This window comes from Macaca mulatta, chromosome 13 (genome assembly GCF_049350105.2).
Source record: "Macaca mulatta isolate MMU2019108-1 chromosome 13, T2T-MMU8v2.0, whole genome shotgun sequence".
Classification (NCBI taxonomy): Eukaryota; Metazoa; Chordata; class Mammalia; order Primates; family Cercopithecidae; genus Macaca; species Macaca mulatta.
In genome coordinates, this window is record NC_133418.1 from 119,500,436 (window position 1) to 119,520,089 (window position 19,654).

Genomic DNA, 19,654 nt, shown 5'->3' on the forward strand with positions numbered 1-19,654 from the left:
AGTAAACAAACGTTAAATACATGCCCCTCTGTGTGAAAACATGACTTAGTCCTTTTGGAAGGTACACAGATAAGATGATGCTTAGTGAATCCACAGAAAATCCAACATAGAGGACATGGACTTAAGCACAGACAGCCCTTGCATAAAGTGCAGAGTGGCCTGAAAACAATGCAGCCAGAGGAAGGAGGGGAGCAGAAACCCAGGAAGTCAGGGGCATTTGTAAGATAGGAACAAAAACAGGAGAATTCCCTGTCACCAGAGCTGAGAGAGGGAGAGAAAGAGCTGAAAACAGCCTTGTCAGTGTCAGAAGTAAACATTCTGCTGTGTTTTATCACATTTAATTCTCATTGTGGTGCTGGAATGGAAGACTCCTCACCACCATCTTACAGACACATACTATATGGTTTGATGAGATTCAGAAATTGGTTAAAAGTTATACAAATCAACTAGCACATTCTAGAAGACAGAGGTTTGAGGAGGACTGAGCTTTGGGGAGGACCGAGCTTTGGGGAGGACCAAGAGTGTTTCAGGCATTTGATTTGCCTCTCCATATCAGCTTCCCATTATGAGGATATTTATCTTTTTCTTTTTCATAATTTTTATATAAAATTTTCCATCATAACCATTTTTAAGTATGCAGTTCTGTGGTGTTAAGAACATTCATGCTGTTAAGCAGCCATCACCATCCCCAAAGCTTTGCCATCATCCCCACCTGAAACTCCATGTATTTTAACAATAATTCCCCATTTCTGTTCACACCCCTAGCCCCCAGCAGCTATCATTTGACTTTCTGTCTCTATAAATTTGACTACTATAGGTACCTCATATAAGTGGGCTTCTAATATTTGTCCTTTTGTGACAGTGCTAAGTAAGCTTATCTCACTTAGCACAGTGTCTTCAAGGTTCATCCATGTTGTAGGATGTGCCAGAATTCACTTTGTTCATCTGTTCATCCATCCATCCATTTATCCATTTGGGTTACTTTCAACTTTTGGTTGCTATGAATAATGTTAGGAATGTAAGTATAAAAATATCTGTTTGATTCCCACCGGGCGCAGTGGTTCACGCCTGTAATCCCAGCACTTTAGGAGGCCGAGGCAGGCGGATCATGAGGTCAGGAGATGGAGACCATCCTGGCCAACACAGTGAAACCCCATCTCTCCTAAAAATACAAAAAAATTAGCCGGTTATGGTGGCGGGCACCTGTAGTCCTAGCTACTCGGGAGGCTGAGGCAGGAGGATGGCGTGAACCCAGGAGGCAGAGCTTGCAGTGAGCCGAGATGGCACCACAGCACTCCAGGCTGGGTGACAGAGTGAGACTCTGTCTCAAAAAAAAAAAAATCTGTTTCATTCCTTGTTTTCAATTCCCTGGGTACATACCCAGATATGAAATTGCTGAATGAATTATATGGTAAATTTTTTTAATTTTTCCAAGAGCCACCATACTGTATGCCACGGTAGATGTATCACTTTACACTCACACTAGTAATGCAAACATTTCCAGTTTTCTCCATATTCTTGCCAACACTTATTTTCTGTTTTCATTAATTTGTTTGTTTTTAGTAATAGCCATCCTAATGGGTATGAAGTGGTATCTTATTATGGCCTTGACTTTCATGGATTTTTAAGGACTATTTATATACTAAGGATAACAGCCCTTGGCTTGTTCTTCTGATTCATCTCTGTCTTGTCTGTCTCTGGTCTCACTGGTTCTTCAGTTCTCCTCTCTGCTCAGCCTCTCCAGCTCTACTACTTCCTGGCTCATTGGCTCTCATCTTGGTTTTCCAGAAGCAGCTCAGTAAATTCCTATTCCCTTTGATGGGAACTATCTCTGGACCTGTCACCTGATAAAAGCCATTGCTTTACTGCATTGAATAAACCTCCTATGCAACCACCAGCCCTGCTATTTAATCTGTCAGTTAGATCAGGACTAAAAGTCCCAAACAGGATATATATGGAAATAACATTGACCTTTCAATCACAATGACTCTAATTACATCAGACACAGAGCAGATTTTTCTACATACTCACTAAGGTTTCAGTGCTTATTAAATAAATAAGTATTTCATTTGTAATACTCATAAAAATTAGGTCACATTTCACCTATTTTAGAGGGAAAACAAGAAAACTCTTTTTAATGGTCCTCACAATGAGGTACTGCTGGAAGAATTAGCCATCAATTTGAGTATTACACATAAAACAGCAATAAATATGATATTCATAATCCAAAATGAACCTCATCAACCATTTACAAAAAATACCCAGTATATTTAATGGAGTTGTATTAATACATTGCTGTGAAGATAATGGCTCCAGACTGCTCATTTTAATGAGGGGATTGCCACTGGGTAGACATTTAGTCTTACTTTCATAAACCCACTGAGAAGATGGAATATTTTAGCCTTTTTCATCCTTGCATGGAATAAAAATAGTCATAAACCTCCATGCTGAAAGGTGTTAGATATGATTTATTTGGATAATCAAATTGTGCATATCTTCCCATGTTGATCTATGAAACACAAGCTATTCTGCTCATTCTGACCTTCCGTCTTTCCAGCAGATCTGGGTCTGCACGTGAGAGGGTAACAGTGTGTAGGACATCCCTTCCACTGAGGAATGTTCAATCTGAACAGCTTTGAGCTCTCTGTAAACTCTCCAGAGAACCTGATTTCACAGGCTCATGACATTTTGATCAAACCTCTGCTTACACACAGTAAAAAGTATCAACTGCATAGCTTCCCAAAACATTCTGGGGCGTACTTTAAGGGTTCAAGAATCCTTTGGAATTGGGCTAATGACAAGCACTTGGCTCTTCTTTTCCAGAAGTATGAAGACTGGTGCTTGAAAGGCAAAAGACTTTTAAAGTATTTTGGAAAAACTTTCCGTAGTCTACAGTGAATATGTTCTCTGGGACACTGTTTTGTGTTGACCACGTCTTTGCTCAGTTATTTTTCCGTATTTGTCTGACCCAATGATCTTCCTAGAACATCATCACATAACCACACCAAAGTTATTCTGAAGGGAAAACTAGCTATTAGTCATTTTCAGATGTCCATTTATTTATGGAAAAATAAAATGGAAAAATAGCCATGAATAAATGGAGACACATTTGCATTATCAGATGGTGGAAGTGATAGAGAGGGATATGTGAGTTTGATATGATTGAATTCCATATTTTGGTGAATTAACCTTGAAGAAAGAACAGGGATTTGGAACAAAATTTACAAACATGTTAGTAAACAGAGAAATAGAAAATCAAAAGTAAGAGAAAAAATATGTATATGCACATCAACATTACCCTTGCTTATTAGGAACTACGTTAAACTTAGAAATCCTTCTTTTTTCCTCCATTTCTTCAATATCTATACCCAAATCCTCTGCAGACATGCTGTCTCTACCTCCAAATGCAAGCTCCCTTCACATACTTCTTACCATCTTTCCTGCAATATTTAAGTCCAAAGTGCTATGGTTTCTAGCCTGAATGACTGCAGTAACCTTCCAACTTGTCTTCCTGTTTCTCATTTGCTGTCTGCAAATCAGAATTACCTTCTTAATATAGGATATGGTTTAGGTCTGTGTCCCCATCCAAATCTCATTTCAGGTTGTAATTTTCACATGTCAGGGGAGGGACCTGGTGGGAAGTGATTGGATCATGAATGTTGATTTCCCCCTTGCTTTTCTTGTGATAGCAATCTCATGAGATCCGTTTGTTTTAAAAGTGTGTGGCACTTCTTCCATTGCTCTCTGTCTCTCCTGCCGCCATGTGAAGAAGACCCTAGCCTCTCCTTCCCCTTCCACCATAATTGTAAGTTTCCTGAGGCCTCCCAGTTATGCCTCCTGTTAAACTTGTGAACTGTGAGCTAGTTAAACTTCTTTTCTTCACAAATTACCCCGTCTCAGGTAGTTCATCAGAGGAGTGTGAGAACAGAGTAATAAAATATACAAACAAAATCACATTATTTCCCGTTGACTGCCTCTCTCTCCTTCCTCCAGTGACTCCCCTTTGACTTTAGACAACACCCAGACCCCTTCCTAGGGCTTCAGGAACCTGCAGGAGCTTACTGCTTTCTACCTTTCCAGTTTCTTCTCTTTCCCTGACCACAACCCCTAGGTTAGCTTGTCTCCATCAATCCACCCCTCCAATTCAATGCACCTTACCTTTCTTTTCAAGACCTCAGCTGAAACTATCTTGATTATTTCTTTTCTTATTATTTTGCATGTCTTCACATTAAAAATAGAAGCCCCGCATCAACTATGCTGCTTTTAACTGGATTCCTAACATGCAGAGTAGTGCTTGATGTATAGTAGGTAATCAACAAACATTTGTTGAATGAAAAAATAAATGAATTCAGAACTGGCTGAGGATTTAGAATGCCTCAGCTTGCAAAGCTTCAGTGTCTAAAGAGGAATGAGAGCAGAGAAATCACTTAAACATAATTGCCATTCATTCTTGGAAATAAATCAGCTAACACTCACACCTGCTTTCTTCCTTGATGCCAGAGTTCAAGGTCTTATACATATTAGAGCAGGAGGATTGCTCTAGGCTCAGCTGCAGTTAGTGCTCCAAGGCACAGCCTATCATTTCGGGATCACAGGAGATATTTCCACCTGCCTTTCTCCCACACATTTTTCTGTAGAGTTGATTAGAGAAGAGCATCAACTTGTCCTTGATTTTGTTGTACCCTCTGCTCCTGCAGAGACCCCTTTCTGGGGACAGGGTGGTAGAGGGTGGAGAAAGAATAAGCCCCAAGTTTTACCTCTTTAAGCCTTATCTTTCCTTCATGGCAAAGACTAAGGATTTTTTTTCCTTTTTCCCCCTAAAATGAGCATAGTTGCTGTGATCCAGTAGACACACATCCAGACACAGACACAAGGATGCAAATAATTGAGTGGGTTGTTGAACAAAAGACTCAAAAGAGTGATTTCTATAGCATTGACCATTCTATCAGTCTAGGGGGAAACGCCATACACAGGGTGTTGTCACAGGTGGAGCTCTTATTTAATTTTATTTTCTACTCCCTGTCATTCTGATACCTATATATTTTTTTGCTGCTCTGTATCTTTTAATATGATACTGGATGGAAAATCAAATCATCACGTTTGTTTGGTTACAAATATTCCTTTGTTGGCTGCTATGTGCTATTGAGGATAACTGCATAAACACAATATATCAAAATAAATCTCTTTGCGGCACTTGCGTAGACTCATTACACTTGAGCATAAAGTATGTGGAACTTGTCTTTGGAGACGGAGCAGACAAATTATTCTGTGGATAAGGTTAATGACCTTGAGTAATTTCGTAGCATTTATTTTTACTGCTGAGAGGTTTTGTTTGGTTTATTTCTTCGTTTTCTTTTTTATTCTAGATGAAAATGGTTGTCAAGTTGCTGATCCCTAGATAATCACAGGAATAGCCAGCATGTTAACAATAACAAACAAACTGTGAAACATCAGTGGCTCAATAGACCACAGCTTTATTTCTCATTTGTATCACAGTCTGATGAAGGGCAGTGCTTCTCCTCTGGACTCTTTTTCAGCAGAAGAGTCCCACAAAGCTTCCTTTTGCAGTTAGACCATCTGGAACCAGTGCACTGAGGAAGGCTAAACCTGAAAGTGGCTTTTGTCACTTTTGCTTCACAGCGGCCTGACTCTGGTCTTAAGGGCTCAACCTAAACTGAAGGGGTGCTGGGAAGCAAAAAGCCCATGATGATTTAGTGAGCACTAAGAGCAGCTGCCACTGTAGGTATTGCAAATTCCCTTCAGAAGAGTTATTAAGCATGCACATTGCAAGCTGTAGTATACCAGACCAGATTCTAACAGGAGCAAGGCAGAAAATTAAAAGGGGGAAGAAAGAACTGCTATGTCAGCCTCTGACTATAAAGAGTGCACGTGTTAGGCAGGTCATACGATGCCTCCAGATTCCAGTTTTCTCATCCGTAAAGGCAAGACGACAGACTGAATGAACTGTCGGGTCCATTTGGCTTCAAAAGTCTTCTTCCTAGGAAGTGGCAATTTAATTGGAAATCTAAGATAAAACAAAGCAGTACTTTATTAAAACATTTAGAATTCCTGAAAAAAGACACAACCAGAACAGAGCTGGTTTCAGCAGCTGGAGGGGCACCATTTATTTTAAACAAAATGGTCTCATGGCTCCCACAGTCAAATCACAATGAGGATGTGTAAACACTAACAGCACTTCACACGCAAATGTTTCATGATGTATGTTCCCAGAGCTTGAAATTCTTTGACTCTTCCTTGCACATTTGATGATATTAGTCATTTTGAATATGTGAAGTTCCTTTTAAGTATGTTTAAACTAGAGCAGCAGAGCTCAGCAAGGTTTGTGGATTTTTTTTGAGAATAAGATAGCAGTATAGTAAATATTTTATGCTTTGCAGTACATACAACCTCTGTTGCAAATACTCATCTCTGCAGATTTTGAGCAAAAGTATCCGTGGAAAATATGTGAATAAATGGTCATGGCTGTGTTTTAATACAACTATATTTATAAAAACAGAGTGATGGACCATATTTGGACCAAGGGACATAATTTGCAGACTCCCTAATCCACAGTCTAGGATCTTAGAATAAACTTTTCAATTATATTTTAGCATGTCTATTTTATTGAACACATAAAGTCCTCTAATATAGCTTTATATAGTTAATTACTTTATTTTTACTTGACAAATAATTGTGTATATCATGTACAACATGCTGTTTTGTTTTCTTTCTTTCCTTCTTTTCCTTTCCCTTCCCTTCCCTTCTCCTTCTTTCCTTCCTTCTCTCCTCCCTCCCTCCCTTCCTCCCACCTTTCTTTCTTTTCTTTCTTCCTTTCTTTCTTTCCTTCTTTCTTTCTTTTCTTTTTCTTTCTTTCCTTACTTTCTTTCTTTTTCTTTCTCCTTCCTTCCTTCCCTTCTTTCTTTCTTTTCTTTCTTTCTTTTCTTTTCTTTCTTTCTTTCTTTCTTTCTTTCTTTCTTTCTTTCTTTCTTTCTTTCTTCTTTCTTTCTTTCTCTTTCTTTCCTTCCTTCCTTTCCTTCCTTCCTTCCTTCATTATTTCCTCCTTCCTTCCTTCCTTCCTTCCTTTCTTTTCTTTCTTCCTTTCTTTCTTCCTTTCTTTCTTTCTCTTTCTTTCTTTCCTTACTTTCTTTTACTTTCTCCTTCCTTCCCTTCTTTCTTTCTTTTCTTTCTTTCTTTCTCTTTCTTTCTTTCCTTACTTTCTTTTACTTTCTCCTTCCTTCCCTTCTTTCTTTCTTTTCTTTCTTTCTTTCTTTTTCTTTCTCCTTCCTTCCTTCCCTTCTTTCTTTCTTTTCTTTTCTTTCTTTCTTTCTTTCTTTTCTTTTCTTTCTTTCTTTCTTTCTTTCTTTCTTTCTTTCTTTCTTTCTTTCTCTTTCTTTCTTTCTTTCCTTACTTTCTTTTACTTTCTCCTTCCTTCCCTTCTTTCTTTCTTTTCCTTCTTTCTTTCTTTTTCTTTCTCCTTCCTTCCTTCCCTTCTTTCTTTCTTTTCTTTTCTTTTCTTTTCTTTCTTTCTTTCTTTCTTTCTTTCTCTCTCTTTCTTTCTTTCTTTTCTTTTTTTCTTTCTTTTTTCTTTCTTTCCTTCTGATACAGTTTCACCCTGTTGCCCAGACTGGAGTGCAGTGGTGCAATCTTGGCTCACTGCGACTTCCCTCTCCGGGGTTCGAGTGATTCTCCTGCCTCAGCCTCCCAAGTAGCTGGGATTACAGACATGCACCACCACGCCCAGCAAATGATGTTTTAAAATGGGTATATATTGTGGAATGGCTAAGTTAAGCTAAGTAATACATGCATAACCTTGCATACTTACCATTATTTTGTGGTAGAAAAACAAAATCTACTCTTTTAGCTATTTTCAAGAATACAATATATTGTTATTAACTATGGTCACAGTGCTATATAGTAGACCCCCTGAACTTATTCCATCCAACTGATGGTTTGATGAGTATCTATCCCAACCCAGCTCAACCCCTGGGAACCACCCTTCTATTCTCTGCTTCTGAGCCAACCTCTTGAACCTTCCTTGAAATAAGCTTTTTCCGTCCTCATTATGTGTATTGCTAATGAAATGTATTTTTCAGGATGACCTTCAAACAGTGTGTTTGGAAGATCTTCAGAGGAATTTTTAACGACTGAATTATCGATTGCAACTTATCAAATCAGTGGCTTAAAACACAGCACATTTTTTATCTCACGGTTTCTGTGGTCAGATAATGTGATACATTGTGGCTGGGTCTCTTGGGCTGGAATCCGTGTCAGCTGGGGCTGCAGGCCTCTGCAGGTCCGACTAGGGTCAGCTCTGCTTCTAAGCTCTCTCATTGGTTTTTGGCCACATCCAGGTGCTCTTGGACTGTTGGACTGAGGCCTCTGCTCCATGACAGATGGGTCTCTGCATAATTGCAGCTCACAGTATGATAGCTGGAAGGAGAGAGGGCAAGCCAGGTGCCAGTTCCACCTCAGAAGTGACTTCCCAGAACCTATATTCTCACCATTAGAAAGGAGTCACCAGGTCCAGCCCACCCTCAAATGGGAGGGGATCCTGCATAGTGCAGAGTCTCTGGGGACATTTTCAGAAGTTGCTTACCGCAGGATCTACCTATTCTTAGGGCAGTTTAATGTGAGGCCCTGTCCTGAGGACAGTGATCACTTGTGGTCCAGATTTATGAAATTCCTAAAGCTTTGAGTGGCTAAGGTACCATGCCATTCTCCAATCATTTGTATAATTAAATTTCTTTCTATTTGTAAAGAATTTTCAAATATTCAAGTTAATGTGAATAAGTATGCATCTATAATAAAAATCGGTTAACTGAATGCTTCCCTAGAAAGGTACAAAGATACTTTTTTTTCGTAGAGTTAATTATTCTGATGTCAGTTTCCTGTGATCAGTTACCTGCAGTACAACTAACTAAAGTAAGGAAATAGTGCATTATATCTTACAAACCTGAGGCAGCTTCCATTACCTGAGCCTATCGATTTCTCTGGCATGACAGATGAAACTTAGGACACATGAAAAAAATAGATTCAATACTATCATTCTTATAATGAAAGGGCACATGGTTCTTACATGACTAAATGCAAGTACATTATTTCAGAGCATAAACCCAAGGAAGGAAGAGCAAGTTGGCTATGGCAATCTTGCAGCCAGATCGTAAGATAAAGCTAACCTTACACAGTTTGCAAAACACTGGCGTTTCATCATCTTTTATTTATGGAATTCATTAAAATAGGATGCTAATATACAACGTACTAAAAGGAATCCCGTAAATGGTCCTCCTCAGGAACATCTGGGCCATGAACTCTACAGTAATAGGTGATTTCACCACCTCAGCGCAAGTGTTAACACTTTGAGTGCTAACTGGCTGTGTGGGGTGGGTGGCGGGGGGAGGTTGTGCTTGTTCTTGTTTGGGTTTATTTTGATGATAATTTTCCATTCCTTTCCAGATTCTGCCGAGTCTTATCCCTGATGCACATGACACTAACCCAGTTTGAATAGAAGTCCTTATTTCTATGATTGCATACTAACGTGGAAACAATGCCTATTTTTATTAGGCCCTGAAGGAACACATTTCCTCAGACACTGCAGAGGCACCTGTTAAATCATTTAGCATCAGATAGGTTAAATATTCATATCTGGCTTGCGTTGTAATAACATGCCTCCTGGAGGCAGCATCTCCGGGCAGAATTGGCTCCCACGCGGTGAACGATAGAGCTTTTGGAAATCCGGGAGTTATTCCCATGATGGCAACATTTGCTTGGGCCAAAGATCTGCAGGCTGGACACAGAGGCTCTTTGCTGGTGGGGATGTCAGACCCAGCCTAGGCTGTCTCACGTCACACAAGAGGGTGCAGGCCACATCAAGGTCTCACGCTGCATGGTGCCTCCGTGTTCAGTGACTGGGGGCTCCATGTTAGCAAAATGGGCAGGTACATCTGAAAACAAGTACCACAAAACCTTAAGGCCTTCACTAGCACCTCATTGTCAAAAGATTAGGTCAAAGTCAGCATGGAATGAGAGACTCTCCACGATCCGGCCCTGTGTGTGTCACAGCAGTGACAACAGGTACTCCTCTGCCTCATTTTCAAGGTCCGGAAACACTGAGCTAGGGACTGTGTAATTCTTCTCACACATTCTGCTGTTTCTCAGTTCTAAGTCCTTGCTTCCTGGATGTTTTCCCACTTTCTTTACAAAACAGTCTACTCCTTTTGTTTTGTTTTGTTTTTTGAGATAGAGTCTCACTCTGTCCCTCAGCCTGAGGTGCACTGGCACGATCTCAGCTCACTACAACCTCCGCTGCCCCCAGGTTCAAGCGATTCCCATGGCTCAGCCTCCTGAGTAGCTGGGACTACAGGTGCATGACCACGCCCAGCTAATTTTTGTATTTTTTTTTTTTGGTGGAGTTGGGGTTTTGCCATGCTGGCCAGGCTGGTCTTGGCTCTTGGCCTCAACTGATCCGTCTGCCTTGGTCTCCCTAAGTGCTGGGATTACAGGCATGAGCCACCACGCCTGGTCAACAACCCACTTATAATAAGCCTTTAAAACTAGATTTAGGCTGGGCACAGCGGCTCACACTTGTAATCCCAGCACTTTGGGAGGTTGAGGTGGAAGGATTACTTGAGCTCAGGAGTTCGAGACCAGGCTGGCCAACATGGCAAGACCCCGTTTCTACTAAAAATACAGAAATTAGCTGGGCATGGTGGCACATGCCACTAGTCCCACCTACTAGGGAGGCTGAGGCAGGAGAATCGCTTGAACCCAGGAGGTGGAGGTTTCATTGAACCAAGATCGTGCCACTGCACTGCAGCCTGGGTGACAGAGTGAGACTCTATCTCAATAAACAAACAAACAAAAACAAAATCTAGATTCAGTTGTGACTTCTATGAAGTGTTTCCCTACACACCCTGCCTCCCCAGGAGTTACAGAATACGTACTTCCATCATTGTCCATCCATGCTATTTTACACGTATTTGGTTTATGTAGCTATTTTGTCCAATAGATTTCTCACGGCAGGGATTGTGTGCTATTGATTTCTATGTATACCCATCCTGGAACATAGTAAAAGCTCGATAAACATTCGTTGAGTAAATTAATTAATATAGCCAATGGAAATGTCACAAAAGATGTACATACAACAATGATATTAATAACAGTGGTGATAATGATAAGGAATAATGCTGGCGAAGAAACTGTGTGAGAAATCCTGTGAGGAAGAGTGGGTGCATACATCTGTGTTGTGACCTTGTTACACAGGGAGATCCTGTCTCTGTGGTGACTAATAAAGTTATAGTCAATGGTCAATGAGATTAACCACCACATATTGGGCTTTAAGGTAACTGAGAGGCACATTTGAAGTGAGATTTTCATCCCTGTGCAGACTCTATGCGTATCTGGATTCTTTTTTACCCTTCCTTGCTCTTAACCTTTCTTATTTTCTTCATTTTTGCCTCTGATTTTCATGTCTTCACATTATCATCTCATCACGATGTGAGCATGTTGTGGGCTACAACAGAAGCCGATTGGGCCGTGGTGCAGTGGACTGTGCTTCAGAAGCCCCTCAAAACTGGGCAGGGCATGGCCTCGATCCTCTCATGACTAGCAGGGCAAGGCAAAGAATAATACTTCCTAATAGAGAAGACTTGTGCAGAGCTCTCGACGTGACTGCTTAACCCTTATCCCTGCTTATTTTCAGCGTGCAGTAACCAAGGCTGCTCTGTAATGTGGGGGCAGCACTGTCAAAGCATCATGGACAGCTGAGGGTTTCCACGAGTAAATTGACCTCATGCCCTCAGAACTCCAAGGAAGCCACCTTTATAACACTTCGTAAGTGTGGGCAATCACCATTGTTTGTGCACAAAAGTGTCCACATTGGGGACGACATGGACAGTGGAAAGAGGCCAGGGTAGGGATAGTGGCGGTGTCTGGTCTGGTCTTCCGTGGCCTCGTGAAGACGTCATATCCCCTCTGAGCCTGAGTGTTCTCACATCTTAAACAGCAGTCAAGCTTAGAGAACCCCGGTGGTCACTGGGTTCTAATGGGCAGTGATTCTGTGGTGCCTGTGCCTGTAGCAAGAACAGGAACCATCTTGATGGAGCTTCAAAAAGGTGGTTCAGGAAGGCCACATTTGCTAGAATTGCTCCAGGCGCTCAACTTAGAAAATACAACCTTGCCCCACCCTGGTTGAGGCCAGTGCCATCCTTGCCAACTTGGAAGGTACCTGAGGGAACGGAGTGGAGAAACTTCTCCTCACATCCAGGAAGTCCTGGGCCCCCATCCCCAGATCCCGCCCTGCTCCACTCAGGATGCTGGGTCTCCCCTTGAATTGGCCTCAATGCCTTTGCTCCTTGCACATTGTCGTCGGCTGCTTACTGACTCAGAAGGAGGAGGACACAGTCCGTCACTTGCATTAGCTCTGGAGTGAACTCAGGTGCTGGGAGATGCAGAATCTCCACAATTTCATTGGCAGCTGTTTGGGTGACAACAGAGGCTAGGAGGATCACAGCACATCAGCAGGACCGAGGACCCTTTGTGGATTTCATCATTCACTGAGCACCCGTAACTAGATTTGGTTACTTGGAAGCATTATTTAAAAGTAATTACTCTATTTTGGCAATCCATTTGCATAGAAATACATTATGTTAATATATTGGTTCATCTTAGAAGGATTCTCTTTGCTTTTATGTTGTATTAGGCATGCATTCTTGGTCTCTGAGAAAACTAGAATCTCTTCCAGCTATAAAGAATGTACTTAAATATATTATTATTTCAGACAAATGTCACAACTCTCAAACCTGATATAAAGATAATTAAAATGACATATCTTTCTGTATCATAAAATATAGATTCACCCTGAGACCCACTCCTGGCAACACATCACATTATTGAGTCTAATAACTTCACAGACAATATGCAGTCCAGAGATGGGAATAGAAAATACATGTTTAACACTTAAAAGAAAATATCTTTTATCTAAAAGAAATGAAATTTTACCCTGCCTTTTTGTAACTGTCTGCTTTTATTAAGCTACTATTACTCCTGCCCTACACACACACACCCCCACACACATACACATAGACCTGTTACAAATAAGCGGGCAGTTTGGGCTGCTTTAGGGGCATTTTTGAGAGAAAACAACATGATTTTTGAAGTAAACACAGGAGGAGATTGTCTCTAGTCCGTTTGCCTCTGACCATTCATTCCCAGTTGCCATCGCCATTCCTCTTCCTGACTGGGATCAATGGCCTGTGACAAAAATTAAATGCTGTCTTCAGCCTCCGGATTGAGTGATTTCAGGTCTTTTCCTCTGGGAAACACCCAGAAGGCTGCCCCTGACCTTGGATTTCACCATCTTGTGCCAGTCACTGGAGCAGCCACAGGGAGAATGCTTCTGCTCTCTCTGCGGTCCCCTGGCTTCCCTGTCCTCCCCGCTCCTCCCAACCAATGGCATACGAGAGGACAAGGAAACGTCGTGTCACCCTCTGGCTCACCTTACCCTGTGATGTCATGCCCAGTCTGTGTTCTTAGACTCAGTTCTATCATGTGCTACTGGTGTTCCAGAAAGTAAATAACTTCACTCCCATCTGAGGCAATTATATTAAATCAATTAGGTTAAATTGGGGTCAAAGTCAATTCTAAGTTATGAAACATTTTTAATGTGAAAAAAATCTCGAATATATTATGCAATGAATACATCCAATAAAAATTATTATTTCTCAGGCTAGGCAAATGAATAAATCCAAGCTTCCATGGATTGAAATATTTGTTAAATAATTAACGTTCTTGGGTCAAAGAAATCTTAAGAAATGGATTTTGCTAATGGTTTCTCCTACACAGCAACAGACACAATGGACACTGCTCTATACAAAATAAGTTACTACCAAATTTCTGGAATGTGAGTTTATTTTAATTTCTATCGTTTAGTAACAGTCAAGGCTACCTAAGTTATATAAATGCTACATATTTTTTATGCCAATTTCAACCTTAAGGATATTTCAGACACAATATTGATTTTGTTGACCACTTGTAGTTAGTTTTTATCAATAAATAGCCTGAAATCAAATTTACTCATTTAAATGTGCTAGTTTTGACTAACTTTACCTAGTTGCACATTAGATATCTGTAATATTATTGCATAGGCACTTGAGAATTATCCCCAGTTCTGCTATAGAAAAAGAGTCAATTTAATAGAAGCTCTTATATAAACAGGGCAGACTATACCCAAGAGTATCTTTTTTCTCTGGTGAAATCTTAGGACAGACATATTAGAGCTTCCCATAGGTCTGGTCAAACATCAGCAGACCAAGCAGAACCTTAATTTTATTTCTAGTGGGTTCTTTAATTGATGGCCTGGATTCAATTTTCAAGCTACATTTTCAAAGACCCATTTTTACCTAAGGCTTAGTTCAAGCATTCAATCAATAATCTTTTAAATGCGCAGCTAATCTCAGCAAGAGAGTGACCTAGCCCTTGAGTCAGCATTTGGGTGCTGGGAACAACTGATAATTATCATTGGTTGGCAATTCAAAAAATTAATTTTTTTCTCAATTTTTTTTAATATCCAGAAGAATTAATTGGATATTTTTTCAGCAGGACTGAGGGACTTCTTAATATAAATTTCAGCTAGCTTAGACATCCATTACAGAGACAAATTATTATTTTCCATTAATAGGGCTTTCTGAAAATATTGAGATACACTCTTGCTATTACAGCCTTTAGACAACACCTCCCTGAAAGTTCTTTTGCTCTGAGAAACACAATTTAAGTCACATTACAATTAATGTGCATTTTAAATATACAAGTGAAACTATGCCTGCGGTTGGGGGAACAGAGAGCAAACTCAGAATCTATCAACCTTCTAAACATTGATCTTGATAATTTTATATAGAGAGAAAAAAAATATTTTTCCACTTGAATCCTCCAAAATACCTGTAGAAATAAAGATTTACGAAAACAAATACTAAGAAAAGTACCTGTTTAAGGAATTATAGAAAGATATACAGTGAAACTGGGGGATGATGTGTGTAGAAAATGTCCAGGTAGTCTGATGCCAGAGACCTCAGCTGAATTTCACTCTGCCACTCAACAGCTCTGAGATAAATTGGTAGTTTAAATGCAGGAGATCTACAATTGAGTTTGTTGTGTTTATCACTCCATCTCCAGGATCTAGAATCACACCTGACATATCTAGCATGCACTCAATAAATACTATATGTGTTGAAGTTATAAACAGTGTTTAAAGTAAATCATTTAACCTCTCTGAGTTTCTGTATTCTTATCCACGAAAAGTGTTGAATCTAAGCAAAGAAAATGATTTGAGACACTACAGAAAAAATCATGCTGTAGCCATCAGAAACTCATTTAAGTAGGAATTTGCAACTTCATTGCCAACCTCAAGTGTCCAGGCTTATGAGACGACAAGCAGGGAAAGGATATATGTGGTCCTGGCTGGAAGACAAGAGGAAACCCTTGCTGTGACATCCTCTGTGTGAGTTTCAGAGTGACTCTTTTCCTCTCAGGTGTGTGTGTCTGGGCTTTCTGGCCTAAGTGAGTGTAATTATTTGACTTTCAACTCCTTTGGCTTCTGTTGATGTCTGGCCAGCTTTGCTTCTCTACCCTATTTTGACAGAAGCCTATCTTACAATGTGTGGCCTTTGGTCATTCCATAACTAATCTAATTATTGACGCAACTTTAGGGGTCATGAAAGTGAAATTCAGAGAGTTGGCGAATATTGTTTGAAGTCCCATGGCTGCTTAGCAGAGAAGCCAGAATCCAACCCCAGATCCATTGGAGGTCTCTCTGCAATGCTGAGCCTTAGATCAGAATGGAGCATGGAGCATGTCCTGGAGGAAACAGAATCATATATTCATTCAGACAGAGTTAGGGGAAAGCATAAATGGTAGAAAGAGTACTGAGGAAGAAGGTGGAAGAGAGTAAGGTATAGAGTGAATAAGTCTAAGAGAGTTGAGGGGCCGGGCGCGGTGGCTCAAGCCTGTAATCCCAGCACTTTGAGAGGCCGAGGCGGGCGGATCACGAGGTCAGGAGATCGAGACCATCCTGGCTAACACAATGAAACCCCGTCTCCACTAAAAATACAAAAAAATTAGCCGGGCGTGGTGGCGGCGCCTGTAGTCCCAGCTACTCGGGAGGCTGAGGCAGGAGAATGGCGGGAACCCGGGAGGCGGAGCTTGCAGTGAGCCGAGATCGCGCCACTCACTTCAGCCTGGGTGACAGAGCGAGACTCCGCCTCAAAAAAAAAAAAAAAAAAAAAGAGAGTTGAGGTAAAATGTGTAAATCCCAGGCCTCTCGGCATCTGCACGTGTCTGTTGGGGGGCTGGGCGGGGGTTGCGGGAGGAATCAAAGTATGAGCCATATGGGTAGCAGCCAGGGTATGCCTCTCCTGCTTTCCTTGATTTTGTTTCTGTTTTTGTTAATAGTAATACAGGGGTAAGGAAAACATTTGCCACTGACCTGAAGGCTAATTTCGATTTTTTTTTTAATGAAAACTATTAAAATCTCTTAAATCTATTTCCTCTTGGTTGCTCTTGGTCTGAGCTTACTATCACCTTTTCATAAATGATTAGATTAGTCCAACTGGAACCACAGTCACGCCGATATTACTTGCTAGACTGTTGTTAGTGAAGAGTTGATAAGCTATGCTTTTTATTCTATTTAGTGTATACATTCTTTGAAAAATGGATGAAGCTTTCAAATAATCATACTCAAATGTACTTCTACTTCTGTTGTTTCCTTCTAAGTAAGAAGGTAAAAGTCATTTCTCAACAGCAAGAATGGTGCCATGGTAGATACAACATATTTTAAAAGTAATTTAAATATCCTTTTACATACATAGTTTTAAAAATATTTTAAATATTCTTTTTAACACATGGCAAATAACGTGATTGCCATGTTAAAACAACAACAACAATTATTTGGTAATAACTTATAATTATATTCCAGGAAAAGGGGGAGTTAGAAGATAATCTTCTTAATCACCAGCAATCTGATCTCTGTGCTGGGTACTCAGAGCTCACCTTTTCCTTCCCATCTGCATCTCTTTATAGATCAAGTAGTCCTGGTGGGAGGCCTCCAACAAAACCTTACTACTGCCTCCACTGACTGAGGTGAGCTGCAGTCCTCCCTCACTAATAACCTAAGAAGAACCAGAACTCAGACACTCTACTGCACGCAATAGCTACTGTATTTTCCCAATGATTAGCCATTTCATTTACAAAGTTTTATTTGAAGATTTCTGTAAGACATGTTAGAAAGTATTGATAGGAGACCTTGGTGAGAAACTATACTCACATGATGTAAACTGAGTAGAGACAGCTCAGAGTGCTTTTAACCTGCTCTCATTTTCCAAAGCTCCACAATGATCACCATTCTATAAATACACACTTCTATATTTTGCATGTTGAAGTAGGGAAAAGGTAGGTATAGGCAGACATTGCCTAAAATATATTCTAAGAAACACTAGCCTGCAGAGGTGCCCAGGGATAAAAATGTTCCCAAAATCCAAGTAAATTTGAGTGAGACCCTGCACATTTTCCCTCTCACAGTGCAATGAACCTTAGTGTAAAGACTTAGAGACTTTCAGTATACGTAATCTTGTTTCAATATCTTAACTCAGCTTTTCCCAATAATTGCTTAAGACTAACAATTTTCATGACAACCATTATTCATAGAGCCTATTTCAGTAGTGCTTTTGTAGGTGAAAATTATGGGCAATTTTCTGATTTTTAAAAATATATTACTGACATTACTTATTTGTCCTTTCAAAAATATACAAAGCTGAAAAGGATTTTAAAGTTAGCTGCTAATGTGGGGACTGAGGTGCCCATCCATACCCATGGGCATTCACAACAGGCCACTTTCCTTTTATCATCCTTGGCCAAAATTGCAGGATTGGAGGATGCACATTTTTAGCCCAGCCCATCCCCCTCGACCTCGTTCATGCCATCACTAGAGTCTTCACCGAGCGATTTCCAGCTTGCTTTCTGTGCTCCGTGCCAATGCAAATCCTGCCTGTTTTCAAGGCCCATGATAAATCCCATCTCACTTCAAAGCCTTTCCTGAAGATTTGCTTCCATTTGGCTTAGTTCAATAAACATTTATTAAATGATTAATTCATGTTTCACTCTGAACTGTGAGCCAGAGATATAAAATGGGGATGTGTCTCTGCCCTTAAGAATATTACAATCTGACAGGGAAGACAGTCACAGCCACAGTAAAGCCAAAGCTCACTCTGGGTAGCACTACAGGCCTATCACCATGAGAAAGGGACACAGGAGGCGGCATAAGCAAGGCTAATTAGGGTCCAGGTGCTTGTAGCATTGTGTGCCTTGGATTTGCCAAGGCAATTGGGAAACTTAAGTTTCTTAGGATAGACACACACACACACACACACACACACACACACATACACACACATAATAGGATCTCCAAGGAAACCAATTGTATTATATTAAACTACCAGTATCAAAACATTTATAAAAGAAATTAATAACATGGGATTTTAAAGTAAGGAATTACATAATTCATGAATGAAATTTAGTAGTGGCTTAAATAACCACAAACATTTTTAAGATGGTAATATTATTTTAGATATGGGTAACAGTTGTAACATGGTATAAAAATATCTCTTATCCATACTGTGGACCGTGTCTCCAGAGCCTGTACACTCCTGTGTTCTGTTGACTATAATCACTGTTAAATTTCACTTTGGAGGCTAGTTAACATAAAAAAGTTTTCTTTTCCATTGAAATTCATTGATCCTTGCTGAATTTATCCACAGATTCATTGACATTAAAATCCCTTAAAGCTTGTCCAACCTGAGGTCCTTGGCCACATGTGGCCCAGGACAGCTTTGAATGTGGCCCAACATAAATTCGTACACTTTCTTATAACGTCATGAGATTTATGCGGGCACTTTTTTTTTTTTCGCCCATCAGCTATCATTAGTGTTAGCATATTTTATTTATTTACTTTTTGAGACAGAGTCTCACTCTGTAGCCCAGGTTGGAGTGCAGTGGTGCAATCTCAGCTCACTGCAACCTCTGCCTCCTGGATTCAAATGATTCTCCTGCTTCAGCCTCCCGAGTAGCTGGAATTACAGGCACGTACCACCACGCCTGGTTAATTTTTGTATTTTTAGTAGAGACAGAGGTTTCACCATGTTGGCCAGGCCAGTCTCAAACTCCTGACCTCAAGTGATCCACCTGCCTCGGCCTTCCAAAGTGCTACGATTACAGATATGAGTCACCACTCCTGGCCTTGTTAGTGTATTTTATGTGTGGCCCAAGACACTTCTTCTTCCAGTGTGGCTAAGGGAAGCTGTATTAGTCTGTTCTCATGCTGCTAATAAAGACATACCTGAGACTGGGCAATTTATAAAGGAAAGAGACTTAATGGACTCACAGTTCCACGTGGCTGGGGAGGCCTCACAATCATGGCAGGAAATGAAGGAGGAACAAGGGCACAATTTACATGGCAGCAGGCAAGAGAGTGTGGGCAGGGGAACTGCCCTTTATAAAACCATCAGATCTTGTGAGTCTTATTCACTGTCACAAGGACCATACGGGAAAGACCTATCCCCATGATTTGATTACCTTCCACCAAGTCCCTCCCACAACACATGGGAATCATGGG